The sequence below is a fragment of the Galeopterus variegatus genome, unplaced genomic scaffold, assembly GCF_000696425.1.
Source record: "Galeopterus variegatus unplaced genomic scaffold, G_variegatus-3.0.2 Scaffold474, whole genome shotgun sequence".
NCBI lineage: Eukaryota > Metazoa > Chordata > Mammalia > Dermoptera > Cynocephalidae > Galeopterus > Galeopterus variegatus.
Genome location: NW_007726585.1, coordinates 192,928 through 210,890, shown reverse-complemented (window position 1 = coordinate 210,890; position 17,963 = coordinate 192,928). Strand labels below are relative to the sequence as shown.

The 17,963-nt window shown below is 33.4% G+C and overlaps 1 protein-coding gene across 3 annotated transcripts in view; it reads left to right on the top strand.

Annotated features, from left to right (window-relative positions):
- Positions 1–17,963, top strand: part of SHOC2 (soc-2 suppressor of clear homolog (C. elegans)) — an 89,408-nt gene that overhangs the window by 1,277 nt on the left and 70,168 nt on the right. The window contains exon 1 of one of the 3 annotated variants that reach the window (XM_008569186.1): positions 9,345–9,380. The exons of the other annotated variants lie outside the window; for them this stretch is intronic. The gene's annotated coding sequence lies outside the window, so the exon portion shown is untranslated. Of the gene's footprint in view, positions 1–9,344; positions 9,381–17,963 lie in introns of those variants that run through there. 3 annotated transcript variants of the gene reach the window in all.

Below are 17,963 nucleotides of genomic sequence, written 5' to 3'. Positions count from 1 at the left end.
CGCAGGAGCCCGGCGGACCGTTCAGCTCCGCTTGGCTCCCGGGGGCGCCGGGCCCGGGCTGCGGGGCGTCCGGGATCGTGAAAATTGCTTGCGGGGACCCGGCGCAGCGGCGGGGATACGGGGTGGGGTCTCTTCTTGCCCCCTCCCCAAAGCCCGCAGCGCTCTCCTCTCCCTCAAGACCTTGCGGTGAAGAGTGGTGAAGCAAGCGGCTTTGGGTGTGTTGTCTGGGGAGGCGAGTGGTAACCATCCAAGACCGCCTTACTAAACATGCCTGATGTCAGCCTCTCTCCGTGATAGCTTTTAGGGATAGAGGAAAAGTCTTCCAACTGCCCCCCGCCCCAGCCCCCCAGGCTCATAACGCTGGAGGCTTCAGGGCGAAACGATTTTTCCCCAACCCCTCAGTATCCATTGTTTTGTACCATCCCCCTCCCTCCCGTACCTAGGTAGAAGAATAATGACTCCGAAGCATTAACTTGCTTTTCTTTTTCTTTTCCTTTCCTTTTCTTTCTCAGCAGAGGTTTTGTGTTATTGTGAAAGTATGGATTTACAAACAGGTGGAATGAATACCGATTGGAGAGTTGTAAAGATGCTTTGTGTGTGTTTCTAAGTATTCAGCCCTTACAGTTGGCGATTTGATTTTTCTTGTCTGTCTATTGCTTTGTATCATACGGGGGTGATGAGGATAAAAGAGGAAGCTCTGTTTTGCAACCTACCCAAAGAAATATTTTCGAAGTCCCTGGGGATGCTGAAGCAAAATTAGCCTGCAGATGTGGACGGTATAGTATTTGCCTGCAGCATGATAACTACCAGCAGTCTCTTAAGCTTACACCTGTGTAATTTTCTACTCTCTTCAAAGATGTCAGGAGTGTCTAGTATCTACTCGGAGGGATTACTGTATCAAAAACTTATTTTTTGTTATGTTTTTCAGAATCCTAGGGTACACTTGTGTAACCAAGTGTTTTTGTATCAAAAAGGTAGCATTAACACTGAAAAATAGTTTTGATTTTAAATACCTCACTTTATTAGTGTATTAATCTCTATCTTCACCCCTCCATGCCATGGCCCTTATATCTGTTTGTTACTATGTGTTTGAAGAGACTAGCATACAATTTGTAACGTTGAGTAGCTTTACATTTATCATTTGAATTTATCAAGTGTTGATGTTTTTTATGTGACAGTGACAAGAACTTTTAGGAATAAACTATGTAAATGGCCGTTTGCTACATATGGAACTTAGACTGAATATGATAAATCTTTTAGACTTATTTGGACATAAAGTACACTGTAAAATTTTAATATAATTTTGAATATGCATTTGAAAAATAGACCACAGACAAAAATAAAGGCTTTGTCTAAGTTTATAACTTTAAATGGCTTAAATGTAATATAAAACTATATTCTTGAAATCCCAGTTTTCGAGTTATGGACATGGCCTGTCTGTAAGAGTGCTACATTTTCCCAAAGTGCTTGTCCAGTTTTTGAAGAAACAACTACATTCATCTCAAGTTGGCATTTGTTTTCTCATTGTTAATGTAGTTTTTAAGTCTTTAAATTTTAAACTTGTTTGTTATAAATGGTTATGGATTAAAGAGTAATGTTAAGAGATACATTAATAGTTTGCAGCTGGGTAGTTTTTTTTTTTTTTTTTTTTTTTTTTTTTAATTTAACTACCATGTTTAGACAGTTGATCAGAGGTGGGGTTTTTTGGTGATCAAGAGTCATATATCAACTTGTGAACTACAGGCTAGTCAGAAGTTTGAAACATTTCATGTTTAGATAGGAACACAAAAATGATAAATTCTTTTGTTCTACTTATAGGTATTATGCTTTTAAAATATTACTATTTTTTCTGTGACTTGGGGCAGGGGACTTGTTTCCCCTCCTCCACCAGAGACACAAACTGGGATTCTGTGTGGAATATTCCCAAGGCTTCTCAATAGCTGATGGTGTATTTCTTGCCTGGATGGATTATGGGGGAAGCTAAATAAAATTGGAATTCTTTGTTACACAGGTAGTTAAATTAGTCATAATTTGTTTTGAAAAAATGCTGGACTATCAGTATTTGTTGTATGATTTCATATTTTTGAAAGATTTGTATTCTTAAAATAGTTTAAATAAACATCTTTTAGATTTTTTAGCAAGAAGATATTTAAATATAAAAATCTGTGGTGTTCTTGACTGGAAAATTATACTCTAAACTATGTTTATATATAAGGATGTATATTTTTAGGGAGTGAAGAATGTATCTTTAGAATTCAGTTTACTGTATCATTAAGTATCCTTCATGTATGAAAAAGCATAAAATTTATGTTTATAACAAACAAGACAAAAAACCATGAAACAATAAAAAACAACCAACCAGACAAGTTAATTCACATCCTTCAGTGAGTTTTGAGGTTTATAGCTTGGACTTGGTGGAAGAATTCTTGAACTTATTTGTAAAATATCAGTTAAGAGAGGAAATTTACATTGAACACTTTGACATTTTCTAATAAGACTAGTAGAGAATTGGTAAATATTTTGTTTTAGATGAATTAGATAGAAGTTGGCTGTAATTTAGCAGTAGAGTGATACGTTAAGTACTTTTATGTGATACTCTAGAAATGAGTACTGCAAATATTAAGTTGGTAGATATTTTTGCTTATTTAAGTTATTATATTTCATGCATCATATATTAAGCATTAAACATATTACAATTTAAGACTAAATCTTGCTAAATTATGGACATATATCATCTGCTATCCTTGTATGCCCGATTTTAACTGCTTAGCGTGTCTTCTGAAATTTGTTTTGTTTCCTTGTTAAAATGCATCAAATTTGTGCCCTGTAGGTCTTTTTGGAAATATTTTCTCTGTTAATATTGTAGGTAAATTTTTGTATTTTCCTACCTACCTGTCTAAACTGACTTAAAATCTGAAAAATTTCTAAGTTACAGGTGACCTGTGGTATGCTTGAACATGGTATGTTACAGTGTTCTGAAAATGTGTTGGTTAATCAGTGCAGATGGAACATGCTTAAGTCTGAGAAATTTTTTATGTTCTAAAGTATGTAATTGCATTATTTAAGGTAAACTTATGTTTATTTCAACTTTGGTATTTTCCCCAGGTTCTTAACTTTTTAGTAAAGCATCTGTAATTCAGGAAAGCAAAGTTCAAACACATAAAAAGCATATTCTAAGTACAAAGGGCCCTTAAGCTTTTGAGATGTTGGTAACATATGTACTTCTTAAGAAAATATGCAGGTCCCATTATCAAGATTTAAAAGAAAACTAATTAGATTTCACACTATATATCTCATTCCAACTTCTCTAAAGATCAGACTGATTGCAAAAAGTAGTGCATGCTGTAAAAGGTAAGGATTCTTTTATGAGGAAGAGTGAACAAATTGCTTGTAGCTAAAACATTGCAGGAGACCTTAAAACATGATATAATTGGTCCCTGTGTGAAATGAATCTGAAAGACTTTTATGAATTATTTGGGCGTGTCTAGCTTCTGTTCGTAGCACTGTGAAGACTGCTAATGTTTAAATACTTTGTTTGCCCTCAGTTTCTATGTTAAAATCCTACAATTTTAATTAATTTCACAGCTGACAAAGATAAATCATTTTTTCTTTAAGTTTTTCTAATGTCTTGGAGGTAAAATGGAAGTGGCTTATCTGACACAGATAATTTCTAGAACTTGGAGTTTATTTCATCAGTTAAATTTAGGTTTTCTCAGTTTCCAGTTTTGTGTTGTGTAGTACTACTTCTTGCTTTAAAGACTTTCTCAGTCTTGCAGATAGTCTTTAAATTAACTTTTCAATTCTGTTCTATAAATATTTCTTACTAACTACAGTTTCATATTCACTAATGCTGTAGAACTTCTATGGAATGCCATGTGTTCTGAGGATATGTTCTGTTTCCTCCTTTCACTAAGTTCAGAATTTGTTGCATGAATTGGGCAGCAGTGTACACTGGCAAACAGATGAGTAAAGACTCAGACCGCATGTGTGAGTAGTAATGCTTACTGGAGGATAGGACCTGAACTAACTGGTGGGGAATAAGTTGGGTAGGTGGAGGGTAGAAAAAACACAAAGATTAGAGACATTAAGTCCCATTTGGAGAATTACAATTTGGATTCCAGTAATAATGTTTTAGGTCATACAGTAGACTTTAATTAAAGCTTGCATTTTTAGAGATTATTTCTTGAGTGCCTCATTTAATTTGGGCTTTGAGCCGTGAACCTATATTAATGTTGAGTGGTTGCTCCAAATTATAATTTGAAACTTTTACCTAAGTATATTTTTCATTAATATTTTAATTAAATACAAAGAAAACATGCCAGACTAGCTAATGTAGAATAATTCCTAGGCTTAGAACTTGGATAATGATATGTTTCAAAATTATATTTAAATATTTTTTCTTAATGTTTATGCATCATGTTGAGTAATATTTATGAAGTTCCTCAGAACTCATAGTAAGTTTTTATTGTATGAACATTTAAGATGTGCTCTTCTAAGTACATTCAAAAAACTTTTTTCTATACTTAACGTGTTAGTGTCACTCTTTTATAGGTAAGTTAGACTGTATGATCAGTGATTATATCCTGGTAGAAGGCTTTGTATGGTCTTACATGATTTAAAAGTTTTCTGAACTTGAGGACTGAATAATTTTTTATACAGTATGATTTAATACTTCCTTCAAAGGTATAGTGAGGCCCATTTTGATGTCCCAAACTCCATTCCCCCCAAAGTGCCATAGTTTTCTATTTTATAACATTCTTTAATATTGTATATATATTTTTTATTTTGATCTTTTTTCTAGTTATTTTCATTACAGAAATTTGAGAAAGTTCTTTTTAAAATTTTCACATTTTAGCAATTACCTTAAAATGTTGTAACATCTCATTTATCTCAAGGTTATTTATTACTAAAACTTTCTGGTGTCATCTGCTTGGATACTACCTCATGCACTCTTCACCTGACTAACTAATTACCCTTCAGGTCTCAATTTTATATCACTTCCTTTGGGAGACCTTTGATTCCTAGTTAGGTTCTTCTATTTTCGGGTCCCTTAACACCTGTACTTCCTCTTTTATAACACTCATCATTTTTGTAATGATGTTTGCTTGTTTTTTTGGTAATGATGTTTTTAATGTTTCTTTATTGCTGGAATGTAAGCTTCATGATGAGCATTGAGTATGTCTGTCTTGTTTGCTACTATTTCTTCAGTATACAATGTCCAGACCTTGTAGGCTTGTAGAAAATTAGTTTTAAATTAATAGTCTAGAGCCCCCAAACAAACTGAACAGGCCAAAAAAAGGACAAAGAGATACCGTAGTGTTCTTGTTCTTAAACGTACACTTTCTGCCCTTGCAGCCCCTCAGGTGTTAATTCAGGCCTTTTTTGCTCTCATGTAATGTGCAATTAAAAAAATTTGGTAACCAAATGTAAAAAGGACTGGAATTACCCCCAGAGGCCAAAGGAGAGTTGTAAATAAAAGCAGAGGGAAAACCCTTAGAAACCAGATGTAAGACATTTTTTAAAAATAGCTGATTATAGCAACTTAATGTTGTTATAAACATAGAATCTTACAAGACACCATTTGTTTTATACATAGGCTAGTATAGTAATGACCTAGGATCGTGAAGAAGAGGTTAATTGATGTTAGTGGATTTTGTTAAAGATGACACAAAACCATGTATTTCAGAAAGGTTTCATCCAAAATGATACAATTTAAAACTTTTAATGTGTAAAGCTTTTGTTATTGGAAACATTTGCTTAATACGGTGAGACATAGTAGGCACACCAGTATTTATTTGAACAAAATAAATTGAAACAATATCTGTAAGTACTGAATCAGTGCAATATATAATATTACCATCTTATAATTTGTAGAGGTAAATTTTATACTTACCATGTATTTCTTTGTTTACTTAGCTATGCAATATATAAAATTGAGTAACCGAACATATTTTTCTCGATCAATTTTGCACAACATAACCTGTTGCACTTATGTGCCAGAATGGCGTAAGTATTTCTGCAACTTTTATTCTGTTAAAGAGAGTGAGCTTTATTTTCTTGGAATTCTCTGGTCACCTGGACTGGGGAAATTAGGTTGGAGGTAGTAATTACTTTTTTGCTGTAAGTATGTGTAGTGTAACAGATTGGGTGACCCGAAATAGATATATTTAATTCAGTTTGGTTTGTATATATCTGGGTTACAGAATTCTTTATTTTTTTATTTTTGTAATGTTTATTGGGAGCCAAATGTGAGGATTGACCCGGGAAACACCATGTGTTCCTGGGATATAGAATTCAAAATTTCACTGAAGGGCTTTAGTTCTGGTTCAAATAAATTGCATTTTATCTTATTATTGTAATCTCTTGAAATGTGTGACTATATAAGGATAAGTAGAAGAGCTAGTTATTTATTTTGTTGCTAAAACAAATATTGTTTTGTCTACCATGTGTTAATTACAGTTCTAAACTCAGAAATGGGATGCTTATATACCAAGCAGCTTAAAATAGTAAGGTTTTATGATTTAATCTTGAAGACATTTATTTCTGTACTTTGGACGTAGTGATTTGAAATTTTTAATACTAGAAATATGGCCTAGTTTCAGAACACCCACTAAGCAACTGTGGGAACTCAGCATGCTAATGGCTGGTAGTGCTGCAGTACTTTTTAAAATTTTCTCCACCTTCTATTATATAATAGCCTATAGTAGTACACACAGAACATGAGTATTTGGAACAAGAACAAAGCATATTAAAGCCTAAATATTATGTGAGACGATGTCAGGCTTTGTGTTGGGTATGAAGGACCTAAAGATGATCAGATATAATGATGTTTGTGAATGTTTGCAGTACATTAGGTGGTAATGTTTTAGGTTACAGGTAAGGCACAAAAAGCAAGAATTCTTTTGGGGCTTGATAAAAGATGACTTTTTAAAAATGGAATCACTATTTTCAAAACACAACTTTTAAAAATTTTGCTACTGAAAGTTTGATAACTCTGATATAAACTTCCATGATGCCTCTGTACAGTACTTGAAAATTTCAGTGGAAGTAATTTTAATTTAAACACTTCCCCTAGAGGGTTGTGCAACCCAAACATTGCAGCGTTGTGTCAGCTTATGAGAACCACATACTGAAATGGATTAGAAACTAACTATAAAGAATGCAATTCACTGGTTAGTTTGTCTACTTATTCATTCAGGATAATACAGTTGCAAAGGTATTTGAATAAAACACACTTTTCCCAGCTTATTTTGTTAATTAAAAAAGGGACCAAGTTGAGCCTGCACTAATTATACACAAGTGGATATTAATGTTTCAGTTTGAAGATTTTTGTGATATGAAAAAGGAAGGACTTAATAAATTTGCTTTAAAAATTAACTGTATAACTCTTGTAGAGTTAGCTCTGAGTAATGCCTTAATGGATGGCCAATTAATAACCCAAGTACATAAATATTAAAAACTTATCATCTGGTCTTTTCTCAACTGGAACTCAATTATCCCTGACATTTTATATATATATATAAAATGTCATGATAATCAATATAACAATAACGATTCCATGGCAAGATCATGAACATTTTTATTTCATCAAAGAAAGTTGAAATTGAGTTTAATATAATTGAAGTTTTGCCGTATTAAAATTCTTTGAAGGTCGATAATCCATAAATGATAGACTAATGGTACAAATAAAAAAAAAATTGTTAGGGCCGGCCCGTGGCTCACTCGGGAGAGTGCGGTGCTGATAACACCAAGGCCACGGGTTCGGATCCCATATAGGGATGGCCGGTTGGCTCACTAGCTGAGCGTGGTGTTGACAACACCAAGCCAAGGGTTGAGATCCCCTTACCGGTCATCTTTTAAAAAAAAAAAATTGTTAATTAGCACATCTTATTCCTGACTGTGACCATTATCTGTTGTTATAACTGACTTTGAAAATTGATAATATTTGAGTTGCTTCTAAGAGCAACTAAAAATCACTATTGTCAAATAATTTTTTTTTCTTGGCATGATTTGCATAATATCTTGCTGCCTGCCTGATGATTATTAAATGATTTGCATATTTGTGGTGTGGAAATATTTTTATATCAAAGTTTCCATAACCTATGTGGTAATCATATTTTGGGATTTGTCTTAGTCTGCTCAGACTGCTTTAACAACATGTCATAGACTGTGTGTCATAAACAACAGAAATGAATTTCTCACAATTCTGAAGGCTAGAATGTCCAAGATCAAGGTGCCAGCTGATTTTGTTACTGGTGAGGGCTCTCTTGCAGATGGCTGCCTTCCGTCTGTATCCTCACTTGGCTGAGAGAGTGAGAGAGTAAGCTCTCTGATACCTTCTAATAAGGGCGCTAATTCCATTATGAAGACCTCACCCTCATGACCTCATCTAAACCTAATTACCTCTTACAGGCCCCATCTCCAAAAACTATCACATTGGGAGTTATGGCTTCAAAATAAAAATTTTGGGGAGACACAGTCCATAGCAGTATTATATTCACAAGATAGTAGATAGTACATATCAGTTGGGAAATGTAGTGTTGTGTTTAATGTTTTAAATTATAAAAATAATAAAATATCTTTTTGTATATATTAAAAAATGTAAGCAAGGCCTTTCAATATTTTATTTAGCTTCTAATGGGAGAAATTCCTTATTAACCTTAAGTTAAATTGGGCATGGCTGCTTAATATGTTTCTTTTGATCTTGTATGAAGAAGATTTTTGCTTTGGGATATTTTAAAAAATATAATGCAGAGAGACAAATGAGATTATATTTTTAGAGTGTGAAATACATAATGTAAGTTCCATTAAACCTAAACTGTTAGGATAATAGATAAACAAAGTAATGAGCATAAAAGTTGTCCTCCAAAGTCTCAAAAATGGACTATATACAGTAAATATGAGAAAGGCCATTTGTTTTATGGTAATGGCAACTTACTGAATACTGACTTCTGAATATGATATACTTACCTGGAGACCACACACTCTTCTAATCTTGCTATTTATAGTACATTTATTTTTGTTTGTATTTTTCTGACTTTTTGGTAGTTTATAGAGTGAATAATGGAAAGGATTTATAAGTAGATCTAATGAATGTGTGGGTTTATACATATAAAAATGAAACAGTTAAATGTAATTAACTTATTTTTTATTTTAAAAGTACAGAAAATTATTCTTTTAGTTGAAAGTGCTTTATTGAGTATTATAGTCATCTTAGTGTGCATAACCTAACAATTACATTTGATCTCTTTTGCTTTCCTCTGATAATATAGTAACAACTTTTAAATTTTATTGCCAGTTTGCATGGGAAATGAAGAGTAGAGTATATCTTGGGAAAACTTAGAGTGTGTATGACATGTTGGAGTTCCTTGGTAAGAAAGGTAATTTAAGCAAATATTCACAAGTAAATCTCTTTTTTTGGTGATGTTTGTGTGGCATAAAAGCATATCAGATAATGTTTGGTCAAGATATTTGATATTTACTATTATACTTAGTTATATTGAGTCATTTAAATCCCCTCTACCCACCTTTGCCTTTTACTTTAAGGCTTTGCTGGAGAATTTTGCATTTTAGACATATGGTGAGTTAAAGTGTTGTACAAGAGGGCTGTAATGCCCATTATGGTTTATATTGTGGGTTGGGTACACAGGAATTTTCAGTTTTTTGCTCTTATTTGCCCAGAATCTAAATTATGTATAAAGTCTTTTGCTTTTCTAAAAGAAGTAGTGCAGATTTCCTGAAAAACTTGTTTTCTTTTTTTGCCATTATGTAAAATAAATCAGTCCTCTCTCTCTCCATGTCTGTTCAAAGTATTTCATCTTACTTCCATAGCAAGGAGAAAAAAAGAGTTGGATAAATGAATTTGAAGGTGCTGTGAGTTATGGACTCTTGACGTAATGCTAATTAACATGAACAAGTGTAGAGCATTTTATTTTTTTCATGGGCAGCTGTTCTTTTAGCCTGTATGAAAACTACTACCTTAGGTTCATTGTGTTGCTTAAGAATGTGTTTCTCCATTTCTGTCTAAAAAGTAACATTCCCTTGAGCATGTTAATTTTGGGTGCTTTCTTGGTCTTTGGAACAATCTTTAGGTCTTCCAATTATGAAGATTCCTTTTTAAACTCAAGCTATAAAATTATATGGCTTCGTGTGATTTGGAGGGGAGAGCTGTTTATTTCCATCCTTTAAGTTGTTTAAAAAAATAAAGAGGCTTTTAGACTTTATAAACAAGGGAAAATACAGTTGAAATATTGCCATTTTTGGGCTGGCCCTGTGGCTCACTCGGGAGAGTGCTGCACTGGTAGCACCAAGGCCACGGGCTCAGATCCTATATAGGTATGGCCGGTGCGCTCACTGGCTGAGCGTGTGGTATGGACGACACCAAGCCAAGGGTTACGATCCCCTTACCGGTCAAAAAAAAAAAAAAAAAGAAAGAAATATTGCCATTTTTAGGTGTTCATATCAAAATCTAAGTAAGCTAGAGTTAATTTTAACTAGAATATAGCAAAATTCTATCCATGAGAAGGCTTTTTGTTTATTGCTTAGCTATCTTCATTAAACAAATGTTTATTGAGCACTTATTCTGTGTTTAATAAAAAGTTCATAATATCTTTTTCATTTTAGAATGCTTTATAGAGTACAGATTGCTTTATGGAAGGAGCATACTGTCTAGTATGGCAGATAAAAATTCATCACTTTCAGGGCCAGCCCATGGCTCACTTGGGAGAGTGCGATGCTGAGAACACCAAGGCCATGGGTTCGGATCCTATGTATGGATGGCCCGTTGGCTCACTTCCGTGAGCATGGTGCTGACAACACCAAGCCAAGGGTTAAGATCCCCTCACTGTTCATCTTTAAAAAAAAAAATTATCACTTTCAATAAATTTAACTGCTTTGTGTGCTAAGTATTATTTTAAGAACTAGATACAACTATGAAAAAGACAGAAAGGTTCCCATTTTCTCATTACCTTTAAATGAGCAAGTCAGACAACTACCTGGCAAGTATAATACAACAAGGATAAGTGTTCTGATAGGGGAAGTTTTAAAACAAGTGGGAGCACAGAGGAAGGGATATGCAGAAAGGCTTTGGAATCATTAGGAAAGGCTTGCCAGACCTGAGCTGAGATCTGAAGAATAAGTGAGAGCTCAATGAAGAACTGTAAATCTCTGTCTCTGGCAGAAAAAAATAGATTGTGCAAAGTTCTGGACACAGGAGATAACAGGCCCTTCTGTGGGATGTGAAAGAAGTTCAAGTGACCAGAGTGCAAGGGGGGAAATAAGAGAGTTGTGGCAGAATTAAGCAGGGGCCAGATCTTGAAAGGCTTGGTAATTACTGCTAAGAATTTAGGGTTTTATCCTGAGGGCTCCCCTCAGGTGTTTTAAATTGGGCAATAACCTGATTAGATTGGAGTGTTTGAAAGATCACTCTAATTACAGTGTAGTGATTAGGGTAAGAACAGGATGGAGAAGTAGAATGGTGACACCAGTTAGAAAGCTATTAGAGGATAGAATTTGTTTTACTCTGTAGCAGGGTAACACTCCTCTCCTGTTCATCAGCTTTCCACAGCTTTATTTGCATTGAGAGAAAGGAGGCAAGACACCTATCCCTTCAGATAAACACAGGCATGACCACCACCATCTAAAATTGCCAATTCAGAAGTTAACACACAAGCCCTCCAATTTCAAGAAGTTGATGGAGTCAGGAGAAATTTTGGGAGAAGAATTGATAGGATTTGGTGACTGTTATGATGTGAGAATTGAACGAGAAGAGAAGGAATCAAGTTGACTCCAGGATTCCTGGCTTCTTCCTGTCTTTTTTGGTTGATTCCTGCTTAGATGTTTTATCTTCTAAGAAGCCATTCCCGATTCCTCCAACCTCCAAGGCAGGTTTAAGTGCCTTCCCTTTGTGCTTCATCAGCACTTACCACAATGTTTTCTTGCTTCACCCACTTGTCTGTAAACTTACAGGCAAAGAGGCCTTATTATTGCATACATAGCACCTTGCACAGTATGTGATATTTAATATGTATCAAGTATATGTTGGTTGAATGAAAATATACTTATATTTTATATTTATAAAAATTTAAATATGTATAATTGGAAAACAATAGTTTTCTGAACTGCTAATGTAAAAAATTTTGTTTTACAACCTCAAAATGAATCAGATCTCTCCACGCACTTTGGAATACCACTTGTAAAAACAGTGTATACTGTAATTCTGACCTGAAGTACTGGATATATTAGATTTTTGTTGTTTTTGGTAACTGGCCTGTATGAGGGATCCAAACCCTTTGACCTTGGTGTTATAACACTGTGCTGTAATCAGCTGAGGTAACTGGCCCACCTAGATTATTTATAGGCTATTATAAGCTAATTTAAATGAGCATTGATTTAATGAGCTTTAATTATTATATTGATCTCCTCTTGTATTATACATTCATGTTTTCTTTATAAACCAAATTTTAATTGACTTTATCCTTTGTTAGTTTAAAAGGAACATAACAAACATTGTTAGATTTTTTTTCTGTTTCAAAATGAAAATAGTTTTTTGCCTTCCTGATTATAAAAAGAGTGATTGCTCATTGTATAAATTTAAAATATATATACAGAGATTTAGTTTAAAAGGAACATAACAAACATTGTTAGATTTTTTTTCTGTTTCAAAATGAAAATAGCTTTTTGCCTTCCTGATTATAAAAAGAGTGATTGCTCATTGTATAAATTTAAAATATATATACAGAGATAAAAAAAAAGTAAAAATCACCTATAATCAAGGGTAACATTGCTAACATTAGATGGGTGCTCTTCTCAACTTTTAAAAATGTATATATACTTATATATGATTAAATTAAAAGAAAAACAACAGAAAATATTTACAACATGTACATAAGGCAAGGTATTAATAACATTCATATGAAGAATTCTGATAGCCAGTATATAACCAAACAATGCAATAGAAATGGGGTCCTAAACTTCAGTTCCTACAGGAGACCAGGCAGATAACGTAAATGAGCAAAGACAGTAGGGGAAATTTATGAGATAGCTCAGTTGGAGAGTACTTGAAGCGGGCAGCTTCTGTTCAATGCCAGTTGATTTTTGTCATTAAGAAATATTGTCTCCGTACTGGCCAGCCATCCAAAATAAAAAAGAAACATCGACCCAGTGATCTCCCAATCTTTTTGTTTTTTTGTTTTTTTTTTTTTTTTATGAGAAGCAGAGGTCTGAATTTTTATGTGAAGCTCCCAATTACTCAATTGTGGCAAATAAATATTAAAACCACAATGTATGTTAATCATAATATAGCTGTTGCTGTATTTTGTCTGAATACCACAAATAGTGGAGGAATGGAAAGATTTGCTAACTCACTAATAATCATGTAGATTAAAATAATATGTCATTTTTCATATAGCAGGTTGATGAAAATGAAAAAGAATAATTTGTGAGGTTGGCAGAATATAAATTGATGCAGGCTCTTTAGAAGAATGCAGTTGGGAACTACATATAAAAATTTTAAATGCATATTAGTTTTGGCCCAGCAGTTCCACTTTCAGGGATCTGCCTTAAAGAAATATTGGATCCTGTGGATGAAGATTTATGTTCAATAGAGTATTTGTCCTGGCCAAAATAAGTAAATAATAAACGTAAATTTGTAAAGGCAAATAGAAACAACCTAAATATCAGTTGATATAGGAATGATTAAATTGTGATGTAGTCATACCAAAAATGATAGTCAGCAATGAAAAGAAATGAAGCATACCTGTATTACTATATGGAAAGAGTCCAGCATTTACTGTTGGTCATTTAAATGCAAAAATTATAATTTATTAAGTTTATGTTGTATATGTGTATGCTGTCATTTTTAGTGTCTGTATGATATTCCATTATATAGCACCATAATTTAATCTATTGATGTACATTTAGGTTATTTCTTACATTTTGCTATTTACATAAACATTGCACTGAATAGTCCTTTACATGTACATTTGTTGCATTGTCTCCTAAGATATGTTCTTTTGTATTTTATACAGTGACACATTAACTATCTGAACTCTCATAGATAGTTTGGGTAAATACATTTGTCTGAGAGTTTGCTACTTGTATGACCTTTGAATTGAGTAAATGTACCTTAGGCATGGTAGTCAGAGAACTAACTAGAAAAGTGGTACTATGTTCAGTCATTCTAGATTCCTTAAGGTTGGGGGGGGGGGCGTTGAATCTTGGACCTTCGTGCTAACAGCACCATGATCTAACCAGCTGAGCTAACTGGCCAGCCCTTAAAGTTTTTAAAGGTAATTTAAATAGTAGTTTTTGCCTAGTCAGTACATGCTTATGGTATAAAATTCAAAAGATATGAGTTTACTTCAAAAGTTCATGGAAAGAGTCATATTATCTTTTAATTCTATTTTTCCACAGACATTTTGAAGTATCTTTGTACGGAAGTGTAAAGTAAATGTCCCTTCTGCCTAGTTTCTCTTCCTACAAAACCACTATGAGTTCTATGTATCTTTCCAGAGATATTTTACATATATATGTATATATTAAAATAAATGGTAGAATACTGTGCTGTTCTACAACTCAGTTTTTTTCACCTAATATAATGATATCTACCACATATAGTGTTTTGTCTATTTCTAGGCCCTGTTCTAATATGCACTTTGATATCGATTATTAATCTTCATAACAGCCCTGAAAAGTGGGTAATATTATTTCCTTATCATGGAGGAAGAAATTGAAGCACAGAAACTTTAACATGCTAGTAAATTGTGGAGCTGGAAGTTGAACTCCAGCCGTCTGGCTACAGAGTTTTTAGAGTTAGCCATTGTAATACACTGACTCAATTGTTTCATATCAGTGCATAGTTGTTACCCCATTTTTTTAATAACTACGAATTATTCCATTGATGAACAATTATTTAACTAGGTCTTTGTTGGTAGACATTTAGATGTTCCATACATTGCTATCACAAATAATGCTACTATGGGTATCCTTGTGCCTATATAATGCCTGTGTCATTTTGAGTATGTAAGGTCTCTATTTCATTTTCATTCTTTCAAATTTGTTGTGTAGGGGAGTCTTAGATTCATATAGTTATGTTTTCTTTTGTAATCTAATATGAGACTTTTTCTGTTAATGAGTATATTTAGCTCTTCTGTATTTATTACAGCATTATACTTATTTCCTTACCTTTTTTAAAAGCTAACAGATTAAGAGATAAATTGAGGTATAGCCGTGGAAGTATACTTAAACGTGTAAATCAGTGAGGTATAAAGATGAAAGCACACCTCAGTCCATTCACTCTCCTAATTTTTGTTCGTTACATAACAACATTGTCAGGGATTATAACATTTACATTATATTCTGTAGCCATAACGATATCTTTTTTATAGTCTTAGAACAGTAGTTAAATGGATTCAGTGCTCAAAACTTACTCTTTGTCATAGTTTTTCTTTCCATCATTTGGATGGCTGAACTTTATTATCTAGTATTTTCTTCAAGAGCATTTCATAGGAACAGTATTCCCTGAATTCTTGCATATTCAATAATATTTAATGGTTGCTTTTATACTGAACTATAGTTAGACTGGGTATAAATTCTTGAGGTACACTTCTTTCCCTTGAAGACTCTATAGGTATTGCTGTATTGATTTTTTGGCATTGATTCCCTCCTCCCTCTCATTTTTAGGTAGCAATGTTTTTGCCTAGATTCTCAGTTCTTTTTTTAAATCACTGAAGTACAGTAATTTTACTAGTATTTATCTTGATTAATCTGCATCAATTTTTCTTAGGAAAGGTATGCCCTTTCAAACTATTTGAGTTCTTGTTCAATTTTGACTCTTCCTGTGTCTCAGTGATGCCAGATGAGGTCTGTGAACGCTTCAAATGTTCCAGACAAGAGATTGGTGGGTTTGCCCTTTGGGCTATGTACTTTACAGGACTGAGCTATGATAGATTTGAGATTTGAAGCTGCAAGCTATCTATCTCTGTGGCCTGAGATCTTCCAGCATCCCTCTTTACCATCACTGCATTTGGCAACCCTTCTCATATAGTGTGGTTAGGGATGCTTCCTAGTTTGTTGAAGATGTAGTTCATCTTTCTGTTTCTCATTCTCCTAATTTCAAAATTTTTCAAAAGAGGGACCACACCATTTTCTCCCTGCAACTTTCAAACTAGAAATCCTAAGAGTGGTAGGTTCAGTTTTGTCAAAATTAAGATCATTTTACTGTAAGGAATAAAATATGTGCCGATATAGTTTTCTGAAAGCCAAAAACAGTTTAATTGTGGATACTCTTTTAGATCAACTTTTTTAAATTAAAAAAATCACAAGTTAATATTTGAATTTGATTATATCAAATATATATCATATCAAATGTACTATGTCAAATATATTAATTTCTGTTTATGAAACCTTGCACATTAGAAAGAAATAAGAATGAAACTAGAGGCTATAATGTCTAGGACTAATGTCTATAGTTAGGCATTAGTTTTAGAGTGCTTATTTCTTTAGTTTGTTTTAGATGTTGATTACTTTTTCAAGTGAATCTGAAAATTGAACTTTCATGCTGTAAATTCTGCCATTAGGATACTTTTATTTTAAATCGTTTGGTGTAATGAATGTTCTAGAACAATCTGGTATTCTGAATGGCTTCTTGTTTTTCAAGGGAAAAGTCAATTTATTTTCCTTACTGAGTGGCCCTATTAAAAGAAATATGTTTGAAAAATATTAGTAGCTGTTGGACAAGCCTCTTTCTATTCTCTGATTTGAGCATATGCTTGTATTCATTTGACTCAGTTCCATTTTACCTATCCTCTGTCCATTTGCAAGAGCAGGGTGGCAGCTGAGAGAGGGTAAGTATTTTTCCATCCTAATAATTCTATGTGACTAACTATATTAGTTTCTTACTCCCAAATATAAAAGCACATCTGACAGCCTTACAGAAAATTTTAATGCTTGGTTGATTATTGGAGCTTTCAGTTTTAAGTCTTTGTCGCTCCAATTACTTATTACTCTAGTGTTTTTTAAATCTCAAATACATTTTTAATAATTTTGTAAAATCCTATCAGTGTTCTAATTTGTCTGATAACAGTAACCTATGTTTACTACTAAATAATTGTACTTTGAGCACTTGAAAACTATGAGATATTAATAGAAGAGGTTTTGTGATCCACATAAATTTGGGAAATCTTGTTATGGTAATTACTCTGTGAAGAATATAAAGAGCAATAATAATTTCTGCTGTAAAGAGAGAGTGGTATTATGTTTGAAACACATCTATCCCAAACATATTTGATCATGGAACTAGATATAGAAATAAATTTTGGGAAATGCTGAGAATGTGTAACGGAATATCTTCCGATTGACATATTGTTAAGGTATTTCAAAAGGTATGTTTGCATGACAGTTATGATTACCTATAGTCATGGAGACATAATAAGCTCTTTAATATGGCTAAATAACTACTGTCCTAACATGTAAATATAACTCAGAACGTTTAATTATGGTAGTATCTAAGGGTTCTTTGATGTGGAAATTTTGTTAGAATTGATCTTCCAGACTGAAAGTAATTCTTGTTTCAAACACCCCAAATTGGCCTTCTTTGGAATTATTTTCTATTGATTTAGCAGCAGGACTTTTTGAACTTTAAGGTATCTATGAAATCATGTAGCCCCCAAACTCATTTTTCAGGTGAAAAAACTGAGTACTAGAAGTGGAGCTTTTGCTCAAGTCACATTGCAGTTTATCAGAGGATTTGTAATCAAAACCAGATCTGTGGCCTTTTTTTTTTTTTCTCTGCATTTTCTTTTCAATATACAGTATTACTTTTAAGCTCATTCTTTTTGATATGAGAATTAGCTAGATGATTTCTTCATTTAATACAAGAATTGAGGGAGGAGATTTGAATCACTTTTGTTAGATTATAGGATGGGTTAAATTTAATATAGATAGAACCCCCAAATCTGTCTCTG